This window comes from Drosophila subobscura, chromosome J, assembly GCF_008121235.1.
Source record: "Drosophila subobscura isolate 14011-0131.10 chromosome J, UCBerk_Dsub_1.0, whole genome shotgun sequence".
NCBI lineage: Eukaryota > Metazoa > Arthropoda > Insecta > Diptera > Drosophilidae > Drosophila > Drosophila subobscura.
In genome coordinates, this window is record NC_048532.1 from 21,533,955 (window position 1) to 21,546,671 (window position 12,717).

The window sequence follows — 12,717 nt, forward strand, 5'->3', positions numbered from 1 at the left end:
AAACATAAACAGAACAACGGAGGAGCAGTGTGAGCAGAAAACTTATGAATGGCACTGTGTAGCAGCAGAAGGTGCGCTCGGTGGGGTGTGCCAGAGGTTAATAAACCTTTTCAGTTTTTTATTGAGTTAGTTTTGAACCAACAAAAAAGAGAAAGCAATGCAAAATTATCCTGGTACACAGACTGAGAGTAGCAATGGGATGGCTCAGCAAGCGGAATGTGAGAATATTCCTTCTCAAGTTCAAGAGGGCGGAAAACTTATATTTATTTCTCAAAATGTAATGCATAATATCTTACTTCAATCAAATCCTACCTGCCGCGAGGGCAACGCAACTCAATCAAAGCAATCCAAGCTCCTAATGGAAATAATAGAACCCAGACAACAAAAACCAGTAGCAGCCAAAAAGGTGAACCGAAATGCTAAGCTGACATCTGTTCCTATGAAGTAGATTATTGATTCCAGAGCGTATAACGCTTTGTTGTCTCTCTGTTTGCTGGTCGGGCTGTGTGCTGCATTGTCGAGTCACACAAAAAGCCTTTGCGCCTCCAAAAATATCAAAATCTGAAATTGTCAGCGCCGTTAAGAGTCAATGGGCATTGGGAAATTGGAACGGATTCGGGCTGTCAGCTTTATTCTTCAGTCTTGTATCTTCTTATAGTTTTAACATGAGAATAATTTAATTTTTACAGATGCGACGCGGCGTGGCGTGTCGCATATAATTTACATCACAAAAAACAAACTTTCTTCTCAGGGCCAGCTTAGGGAAATTCCAATATTATGTCTCCATTTGAAGTTCCAAGGCAAACTAATCGGTTTAGTGCATTCTCAGAGCCCACAGATCACACATGGCATGGTGCATAGTGAGCTGCAGCTACTGTATAGTAAGTGTATAACCACGTCTTATTGATAAGCTGTCGACATTCGTTCCATGGAGAATTATGACCTTTATAATTTTCCAGCTTAAGCTTGTTTTCCGATTGTTTGCTTTAATTTCTTTGAGCGCTCCACAATGGGGGAATGGTCACGGTAGCGTTTCGCGTAACAAAAGTTCGAGTAATCACCAAATAAAAGATATGTTTTGTGTGCTTATAAAGTAATTTCTCTTGCCCACGGATGTGTGTGGGATATGTGAATAAGATTCTACAATGCTTTGCCATAGGAAAGAGCAATGATTGAAATGTTATACTTTCCACCATCAAGGCGTATATTTAAGTACTCTGCCTTTAAAAATTGTCCGAGGGTATAGCCTACAATTATGCTAATCTTAGCAGCCAGCCAGCCACACTCGACATACGCGAGTAAGAACATGTGTTTCAACCATTTAGCACATTTGCCTTGGATGCTTCACTTACCATCCGGAGTGCGGACTTGGCGTTATCCCTGAGGAGACCTGAAAAACTGGCAAACAAATAAAATGATAATGACATGTTATTATGCAGACAACGATCACACTGAGACCTTAAACAATGATGAGACTGAGGGAACCGAAGGAACTGTAGCGACTCACTCACTCTTGGAGTCAATAGTTGATGTGTTCAGTGCAGCATTTTTCGCGCAGAAGTAAACCCACATTTCCGTATTCAACCGAGTGGAACCGAAACTCAAAAACATGTCCAAACCTTTCAACTTCATTGTTTCTTAACTGAAATTAAATTTGGTAACATCTTAATCATAGGTGGGTTGCATATCATGTATTGTGTTTATTTTCTTCATTTGTTTTGAGGCAAGGTTTGAGGTAGTTTATAATGGTTTTTCTGCACTGGATTTTGGCCTTTTTACTACTGAGAAGAATTAGTTGAACCAAAGGTAAACTTATGATGAGAATCTATATAAGAATCTCCAAAATCTCAACAGTTGGAGCAGTTTGAGTGGCACATATTGACCAGAAAGATATTTTCCTAATTATCTTGCACCTCTGCATAACTGAATAAATTGAATAAATATTTCCCTGGGATCTACCAAGTAGCAAATCTTGTTTTTATCACAGCTACTGGCATCTACACAAGTCTACATATACGAATGTACATATGTACATTTGTATGTACATTGTGCAAAGCCCAAAGGGGTGAACGCGGGTAATTATAATGCGGTATATCAACAATAATTTTGTTAATGGTGTCACAAATATTTTGACACGTGGCTGGGTGTACAGCTTCCGCGGCTTTCCTTTGATTTCAACCGTATTTTTGCAGGGAAAAATAAAGAGATCAAAGAGATCGTTTCCTGCTCTCATATTTACCTCAATTATAGTTGTACTTGGATGTGCAAGAGTGTACATACATATGTACATACATCTGTACATCTGCAGCATATATGCATATGTTTTTACATACTTATTTGCCAGAAACTAAACGGAAACCGAACATATAGCTGGCTGAGAGCTGACTAAGATTAACTGCCTGGCAATGGGCACCGAAGAGAGCACAACAGCAGACTTGATTTCTTTTACTCTTTTTGCTGCTGAAATTGACTGAAATGTTCCACTGTCGTCTCCACGGGAGGAGCGTAACTGGGATTTACTGCAGATTGCTGACTGCTGACTGTTGACTGCTGCTTGGGTGCGAGTCGATCGTCGCCTGATCGTCAGAACACAACAAAACAAAGCAAAACAAAACAAAACACAACATGAGCTCTTGTTCATTGCCACATGTGGGTGGAGAGTGTCTGTGGTGCAAGTATCTGGCCTGGTGGTGGTGCTAGGAAGGAGTCTACCACTCGGCACCCTCAATGATTGCCACATTTCAATGGCTCTCGCAAGAGATTGCTGTCGCTGATATCGCCGCAAACTCGGATGTTCCTCTTCCTTGCATGTCGTGAGTGTGTCAGCGTTTTCGCTGTGTGCAGAGAAAATTAAGCGGCAACCAATCATTGTTATATACTCGTATATATGTATGTACAATGCTCGAGCGACTGTAGGTTGTGTATTGGAAAAGTTGTAAATTATCGCGCACTGCCATCAAAATCGAATCAGGCCAATTAAATTTGAATACAATCCGTTTTGTGACGTTCCACCACAGATATCCCAAGGGACACTCCACTCATTGATGCACTTGGCCAAACCGGTTTAGCCACTCAATCGCTGCAGTCTATAACTCACTCTGCCACAGGCTCCTCCGCTCTCCTTTATGATTGTTTGTCACATTTGGAAACTGCTCAGTGCGCAGGCAGGCAGTCAGCATAATATCTGTATCAAATGATTGGCTGCTTATATAGCAATACTTAGTAATAGTTCTATAAGAGCCAAGGCAATTTGTTTGTATGTAAAGTAGGTGCTACATGCCGCTACATGCTACATGCCTCCCTATGGGGGCAAACTGAATTTGTTGTCAGCGTGATCGCGCCACATGAACATGATGATTCTGTTGATGTGGATGATCTTAATCAGGCATCATCGTCTACGAAGGACGTAGAGAGGGCCTCTCGTTAAGTGCATGCATACCCATATCATCGCATTGTCGTTGTCGGCCCAAAGTTTTTGGCTGGACAGAGAGACAGACAGGAGAGCGCTACGTGGAGAGGTGTGTGCGTCAGATGCTTAATTTAAATTACTCAAGGGGCGGGACAAGCGAGTCGGAGTCGACTGGAGTGGAGTCTTCGAGCAGAGGCACAGCATGAGTAGCTGCGATTTGACACCTCGACTGACAGCTGGAATTGGGGAAAATTATTGAGCACATTGGAGAGCACAAGGGGGCGCCCATTAGAGATGGGCAATGCCGTAAAAAGAAGCAACTCACTTCCCCAAAGAACTTAAAGACCTGAGTGTGGTGTGTGTGCGGTGTGTGTGTCGAGGCAGTTGCACAGTTGGAAGTGGAAGTGGAAGTGGAAGTTGTGAACAGGAGAGACAAGACCGAGCCAGACCGCTAATTTATTCCACATAAATTAGTCATATAATTAAAATGTTTATACAAGCCTCTCTCTTTCCCTCTCTCGCCGTTGTGCTTCACTTGAAGCGTGGGGCTTTACGATTCCACAAAACAGATAATCAAATATTTTGTAACTCAATCCGCCCATCATTTCTGTACACGTCTGCACACCCAACACACACACACACACACACGAATGCCACCTCGTACTCGCACTCGTATATTGTACATCCAACCAACTCGGATGGCATGAAATTCTATCTTTTATAAGCGGCTACTGGTGGCGCATTCATTTAGCTGTATTTAAGAGCCCAGCAGAAAGCAATTTCAATGCCATAAAGTTGACTTCTTTATAGCGAGGAGTTCCCAGGTTTTTCTTTATTTTTGGAAAGTTTTTCTATCAGTCTGTAGAGATTGCAGCCAAGAACTGCTGTTTGCTAATAAACAATCAGCTTCCACCTCAGAAATTGTATCGATCGATTGTAGGAAGTTCTTTTTACTTTCATCATTCCTGCCTGCAGCCTGCAGCCTCTGGGCTCTGCCTGCTTCGCTTTTAAACTCAATTTATAAACCATTAATAATTTCAAAATCATGTCTTTTGTCGCCAAAACATTTACCGCAACGAAAGGAACATAAAACTGTCATATGTTTGATGACTTTATATTTATGAAGGCCAAAAATGTTGATCGCCTGCACACAAAAAGCCAGGCACAACTGGTTCTCGAATTATGATGAGCATATCCCGAAAGGAGTCACAAAAATATGAACGTCGCCGAACGACTGTGCAGAACACACAGGCAGTACGTGCTTTACATTCAAAATGATTGTCAAGTCAGGAGCACTAATTGGTCGCTTTCGTGGAGCGTGGAATCTTCGGCAAAGTCCAGTCCAGTCCACTCCAGTCCACTTCAGTTCTGTCCTGTGGCAGTCCCAATGATGCCCTGGTTGAGATGTACTCTCATGTCCCTTGTCAAAGAACTAGATTATTACGATGTCTCTCGTACGACAACATTGCCGACTCGACGACATTTATTAGCTGATGCATTTCCACTCTCCACTCCACTCTCCGCTCTCCCCCCACTGCCTTTTGCTTCTGCGGGAGTAAAATCTCTCGTTAGTTTTGTGCGCCCCAAATTTCGCAATTTTGGTTCTTCTTCGGATTTATTAATTTATGCCATTTGATCATGATTCTCATAAAAATGATGCGGCAACGGAGTGAACACATGTTTTACGACTAGATGTTACCTGTTACTTTTTAGCAACAATTAACTATATAAAGAAAAATATTAATGGGGACTTTGAAGGCAGCCAAAGGAAGCAACAAATTGTAATTAAAACACGCAACTGAGCAAACCTCGGACTGCACATTTTTAAAGCAATATTCTCAAGGCTAGCTGAGTACTCAACTCCCACAATATTGTTCATTGTTTAAGCCTTAACTCTGAGCTAAGTTAAACTAATGAGAACACGAAATTATACAAGAACGAATCAGACTGACTGTGGCTTATTTATATAGCTTTCATATAGACTCTTTTAATGCCTAATTAAAACTTAAACTAATCCTAATTATAAGCATGTTTACAATACCTTTAAATGGCGCAAAATATTAGCTTTAGCTTGGGAAGACACAACAACAAAAATAAGTACAAAAATAAACCATAGTTTTTTTTGCTGAGTTCTCAAATCCGTGGAGTATATACCATATATCAAGAGTGTCAACACCGCTGTCGTTTGCCGTTTACCTGTGCTCCGCTGTGCTGTGCTCCTCGGCTAGGACGTGTCTGATTTCCAGACTGGGCCAAGCGAGTCCAAGCCGGGTAGCCGGGGCTTGGCTGTCGCCGTAACACGAGTCTGCTGACCATTGGGTTTCAGCTTTCTGTTCTTGCTTTACACCGAATTCCGGTACATTTTCTCGGAATGAATTTTTCCCAAGCATTCTTTGGGCACAAAACGAGCCACAAACAATACGTGTACGAGTATTGTACAATGCCGCATGAATTTATAATTATTATTATTATTATTTCGGAATGGCTCAATTCTCGCGCAAAGACATGTGTCCAGAGGGGACAGAAAAGAAAAATAAATTGATGACCGCTGTAAAATGATTCTTTTTTGTATCCATCAAACGTTACGCATGAAGCGGGGAATTTTTGTGGTTTTGTGTGGAGTGATCCTGCCTAATGGGCATCACACATACTCGATAAGGATGTCTGCACTTTCGCTTTGGCTGGCATAAAGGTGTACTTACTTATGATTTCCTTTCCTGTGCCCATTTGCTGCACGTGCTGCTGTCACAATCAATTTAATTTTCCCTTTCCCTTTGTTGCCCGTGTGTGTGGGTGTAAAATTTTAGCAATGTTCTACATTGAGTAGCTTCGCATTAAGTGGAGGAGTAGTCGTGGTGCTTGGAGGCAAACTTCTTAACCCCAAAAAGTTATGAAACTAAAATTTCTCTACAGAGCAGAACGAAATGGCGCACACACTTTGCCCTATACAATCGGCTTGTATTAAATAAAATATGTATAAATGTATGTGTTATGATTGTGCACTTGTGTAAAGGATTGCCGGAATGGCTGTTGTTGCCACGCTTTTGGGCAAATGTCCAAATGGGAACAATGTGCGCGGCGCTACATTGTGTAAAGTGTTCAGACAACCGGCGCTGCCTCTACGTTGACGGGAAAATCTACAAAACACGGTGCCGGCCCTCAAAAACGTTTCAAACATTGTCGTGTTGCTGTTGTTGGAGCAAAAGCAAAGCTCTAAAAAAGGAAAGAAAATGAGGAACATTGTCGACAAGCCAGAAGGCTCGCTGCTGTAGCTGGGGGACTGAAGCTGGGGCTGGGGCCCCCGCGCGAAGAAAATAAATGGCTTAAAAACTGTAATGATTATTGACGCTCTTTATGTTTTAATAATGTGTCAGAGAAATATACAATATACATTTATATATTTTAAGGGTTAAATGGGGGGCGGGAGCCCACCCACGTCAGCAGCACTCGTGACGCTCTTTTTTTTGCAGCAATAAAACTTTGAAATTCGTTTTAAAACGTCGCCGGCTGTTTGAAATTTATAGCATAATTCTCTGGCAACAGACGCTAAATGTGTTTATTGAAATGTTGGAATAATAACACCCCCCAAAAAAACACAGAAGGGTTAGGTTCGGGTGGTGTACCTTAAGGAATGAATACCCTTGCCCCGATATTGATTTTAAATTCATATTTTTCACAAGTATAATTCGATGAAGGAGATTTCAGGGGAAAATAAATACATTTGTCATTTGTCGCCAGGAACTGGAGACCGGCTGCTGGACCACCCGTGGCTGCCTAAGGAGTACATCCTGTCGATTGGTGGCACGGTTGTCGCAGTTGCCACGTATTTGCGCCTGCGTCCGCTGTGGCTGCTACCGCTGCGGTGGTCCATGGTGTGTGCACCAAAATATTCTGGTTTTCCTGTCCAAATTGCCACAATATCCTTTATGTCCATCGACATGGGACAGGCAGCAGACAACGGACAACAGACAACAGACAACAGACAGCACACAGCGCTGGGTTATTGTCATCCCAGAGAGGCCACAGTGCCCGCTGTGGAATAAATCCCCCCACAGGTCGAGTCTGTGTATCCTTACCGTGCCATATACAAGAATAATACACAAGCCATTTATCACTTTGGCATATTGTCCAACTCCAAGATTGGCATCGTATTGAACCCATTTCCCGCTTCACTGCCACACATTTTCCTCTCCCTCTCCCTCTCCCCCATTGGCATCATCATTTCTGGCCGCCACATGCGCTTCGCACTATCATAATAAATAAATACCAAGCTGTCCAGCGATATTCGATTGAATAGGATGACCTTTTCGCTCTCATTTAATTTCGAGCATTGTCTATTCGCTTTGGGAACGGAAACCCCTAATCTGCCCATGATGTTATTCGAAGTGCTATCATTAGGATGGACGGACGAGCCAGAGACCTCTCCTTCCAAGGGATGAAACCGAAAATAATGCCTGAATGAAGGCGAATCGAGTCGAGTCCGTTTGTCTTATTATATTTACTCTCTCCTCTCGCTCAGTGTCTCTCCTCTGAATACGGGAAACACAACACATTTGAAGTCAAAATATTTACTGTCAGCATTTTTCTTACTTCGAAAACCTTCCTGCCTTCCTGCTGTACTGCTTACTCCTGCCTCAGTCCTCATTCCTCATTCCTCGTTCTTCCAATAAGTGACCCTTATTGAGACAGCTCCATTACAGTTGTATTAGGGAATGTCAAGATTCATTATTATTTATGACATTCGCTTGCAAATCTGAAATCTTAATTAATTGTCAAAATATCAGAGGCTGTCGGATAGCTATGGGAAAAGTACTAGCGATCGGGAATAGTGTCCGAAAGAAACCCATTGGAACGGAGAGACAGCCACAGTCGATACAGCTGCCATGTGTTGAGGGGTAGAGCTCTGGGCTGGAGAGAAGAAAAACATATTTTTACTTTGCCAAAAACGGAGTTTAGATGGTTAAATAATATTCCTTTCCTGCAGGAACCTAAAGCACTTTCCTACATTTATTTATGATCAGCTTTAGCTACCGATTCATCTAATTGAATTTCTTGAACAAAGCACAACAGAAGAGGCTGCTTAAATAGCATAGAACAAAGGAAGGATGCAGCTTTATCTATTCAGTTACTAGGATCATATAGAGAGAATAAAAATCACTAAAAGGTACTCCAACGTCGGTAGAGTGTGAGAGTGTGACTCATGCTTTGCTTCTCTCTAACTTATTGTGTTTTGTGGTTTCCGAAGGACATCATCCCGCTGGCTGCTGTAGTTGCACAGCAAAAGCATACTTATTGCCGGCTGGAAGGGCCCTTCGTGACTTTTTGACGTTGTTTGGGATAATCAAAATTATATTTTGACTGATTACCCAAGCAGGCTCAGGCCCAGACCCAGACCCACTCTCTCAATGTGGCCGCCGTGTGGATGGGCAGACACAGACTCGCACATAAGCTGACATATGAATAGCTTCATTCTACATCATGTTTACGTGGGTTCACACAACGCACAAACTCACACACAGAGACACATCCGAAAAGGGAAATTCTACACGATAAATGTGTGCCCAAAACCCCTGGCTAATGCTCGACAGCAGAGTTTAGATGATTTCATTGGGGAAGTGATGTTTTGAATGTCATCAGAACATGGTAGGGAACATATAAATTTCCGAATACTTTACTATAAAAAGAGGCTCTAGAGACCTTCCATCTACAAGGCCATGGGAAGCTTCTATATGTATTTAATTATTTACTTCAGTTTTTCCTGTGTATATCTGCAAAGGGTTGGTTACGCATAAATTACCTTATAGCAATGCTATGGGAAAGCACAGAAATTTCCATACTATCGCGAAAAACGTGTACACTCTGCTGCTGGCCACGTGCCACATGGTCGGCCTGAAATTTTGCAGCTCACTTATTATGCATGGGAAGTTGCCCTTTAGCTAGTTGGTGCTTTTGTAAATTTGTGTGTTTTCCTTGCTAATTAGCACATTTGTGCGGCTCCATTAGGACAGGACACGTGACATTGGGGTAATCCAGAGTCCACAATCCACGATACGGCTGCGGATTGACCAGCAAAAAGTTTTTGTAATTGGAACAAAAGTTACAACTGTCGAAGCAGCATCCAGACTGCCAGACTGCCAGACGATATACAAATTCGAAGTGGAGCGTAGGCAAAAATCCAATCGCAAAGGTAAAAGAAACCCCAAATGATGTAACGGAGTGGCCTGTTTGGTATCCCCTCTAGGCATTTGCTCGTACAAGTTGGGTGGGTGCGCCACAGCCCCAGGGATAATACGAAACATGTGTTGACGTTGCCGCAAAAACTCCAGCCTCCAGCCATGCCCATGCCCAGTGGATGCAGGGCGACAGGTGTAGCTGTTCGGACTGTGTGTGCATGCACATGCATGCCTGAGGGGTGTACACATTTACAGGTGTACTCGCCATGGTATGCCTCTCCATAATGCTCACAAAAATCATCGAGCGATGGCAGTGGAGTCGTCTCATTAAAGTGTGTGTTTGGCGCGCAGCTGCGGCAGCCGCCAGGCTGCAAATTTCCATATGGAAATTGAATTTTCACTGTCCTTGATGTGGCTTTTCGTCCTGCAGGACACAATGGGCGGGGCGGGGCCTGTGTGACAATGTTTTAAATTGCACACTTTTGGTTATGTGGAAATATGCGGCTACAGTTGTCACTTTGGCGGCCGTAATGGCTCAGACTTGCAGTCAGATGGATTAACCCCGCGAAGAACACAGCATAATTTAATTAAAATTGTAAAATATTTGTCGGATTTTGCATAAGCTACCCGAAATCCCATTAATTCACAGAGCAACCCATTGTTGACCGCAACACAATCAAAATATGCAAATTTATCGCATTAACTCGAGAAACTTCGAATGGCTGGCAGGCTGCTCGCTGGCTGGCTGGCTGGCTGCTGGCTGTCGCTGCCTTGTGCCGCGGACCAGCCAACAAATCGCGATGCTTTTAGTAAACAACTGCCAGAGATATATTTAATTGGGAAATGAGCAGCGTCTCACGAATTTGCGCCTGTACGTACCCAGAAAATAAATGAAAAAGGATCAAGGGGAAAACGGTGGGCGTTCGCCCTTTGGACTCATTGGCGGCTGTTCGGCTGTTGGCTGGTTCCACCCACACAGATTTGCATTTTTAATTCTTTCGACAATCTACGGGCTTTACTTACAATTTCAGGTTATGTTTCGACGGTCAGTTTGGCAATCCTAGTTAAATGGAATAGTAGCCGTAAAAAGCGGCCATAGAATAAATTTGGTAACCGATCCGGGGAGCATTCCCCACTGAGATTAACCGTCATAGCCGTCACTCAGTTATCCATTAACCCCAAGCGCTATCTCAGGGAACTGGGGACCAACTTTGATTGCACATTTCAATGGAACAATGCCAACAGACAGTTGGACACGGGCATGTTTACACTCTGATATCGATTCATTGGGGAGCACACGTCCATCCGTAGCCACTTTGAGTGATAAGAACTGTCCTGCGATAGATGTACAATCCAGAGGGTATAACCATTTGGCTTATAGCACATAGAGTGCGAGAGTACAAACCCTTGTAAAAATATGCCTCCATGTATAAGGACTTTCCGTGTATTTGTCACAAACACATGTTTGCATTTTCCAATGAAAGATTTTGGCAGAGCGGCGACAGAGCATAAGCGAACATTTGTGTTATTTTTAGAGTGCTTGTCGAATGAGTAATAATATAATGCAAATGTAATGAGAAAGCATCATCAATTTCCAGTTTGAGAGAAAAGAAAATCCCCTTAAAGCACCCAACGAACGAACGAACGAACGAGCAGAAACGACAAATGAAATTGTCTAGTTGGTGAGATTCTTTTTCTCGCCTATTCCTAATCCTTCAGTGCATATAAATGAAATCAAATCCGGAAATTGGATTGGAAGGCAACGCCCACCCATTGTCACGACAGCCAGCACATATCCCTGGTCCTTGGCTCGCTCGGCTTCCACCCCGTAGATGTATAGTGCCTTCGTACACTTAATGTGGCAGCCAAATGTTCAATTGCGGTGTCGCAGGACATGCCGAAGTGAGCCCAGAACGGGATTTACATTCGGCTGCCATTGTGCTGCTGCTGCTGCTGCTGCGGCTGCCGAGTCGAAGTGGCGTAAAGTGGCGATGCCGAAAATGTAAACAGAACCAAATAGAGATCCAATTACTTAAACGGTTAGTCCATTGTTGAATACCAAACCAAATTTGCATATTTCTTGCTTGTTTTGTTTATTTGTTTAGGCGCTGACTTGAAGACCGCGTCGAAGTGCGAGTGCGAGTGCGAGTACCATTTTCAGTTTAAGGTTCCAAAATTATTCCAATTCTGTATTGAACGTTGCCACTAAGACAAAGGAAACTCAAGAGGTAGAGGATTACAAAGCGACTTTCAACGCCGACACTCCATGGTTTACAATGGCTGCGATTTGTATGGGCCAAAAAGGCAGCCATGTATCCATATCCACTTTGTTTTTAAATCAGGCAAAGACCCACAGGACTGTATCGCAGCTACTGGGCATAGAAATTGTATCATAAGAAAGATTTTCTTTCCTTTTTTTATAGAATTTTGCACGTCATATATGTAAGTGTAAAAAGAAAGCAAGAGAAGTGGAACAAAAAGTGTTTGTTTGGTTACAACTCTCACATTATTTTGAAGGCTGCTGGAATGACTTTGCCATTATGCGCTCCGCTCTCTGGTCCATTCAGTAAAACATGTGGCTGGGGATTTTGAGACATGAAAACGACTATCGTGGTGGTCGTCGTGTACCCGAAATACTTACCCCTGTAAGTGGTCTTTGGAAATCTTTGTCACATGTTCTACATTTTCGAATGTGTAAATCGAAGAATGAAATGAAATGAAATGAAATCCAATGCGATGTCCTTGTGACAAGAGCTGCAGAAGAAAGTATTTGTATTAGACAATATTCTAAAAGAGAGAAACCTCCCGTTTAATGTTTGCTGTTGATTCGCAAACAAATTCATCTATACGAAAGCACTTTGGTCTCGGAAAAGGAAGGGAAAGGATGTGCCAGTCAGTCAGACTGACTGACTGTGGCTCACGCGGCCCCAGGGGGTCGGTCGGTTGGTTAAGGATGCGAACTAATGCCCCCAGGCCATATTCAGGCAACCCTCATGTCATCCCATTGTTTCGACTTGTTCTTGTGAAACAATCCCAACACGATACCCACAGCGGACAAGGAAATAAGACAACGAAAACGACAACTTGGAAGCATTCGCTATAGATTAGCTGGCCGTGGCCAGCCGATCACTGCAT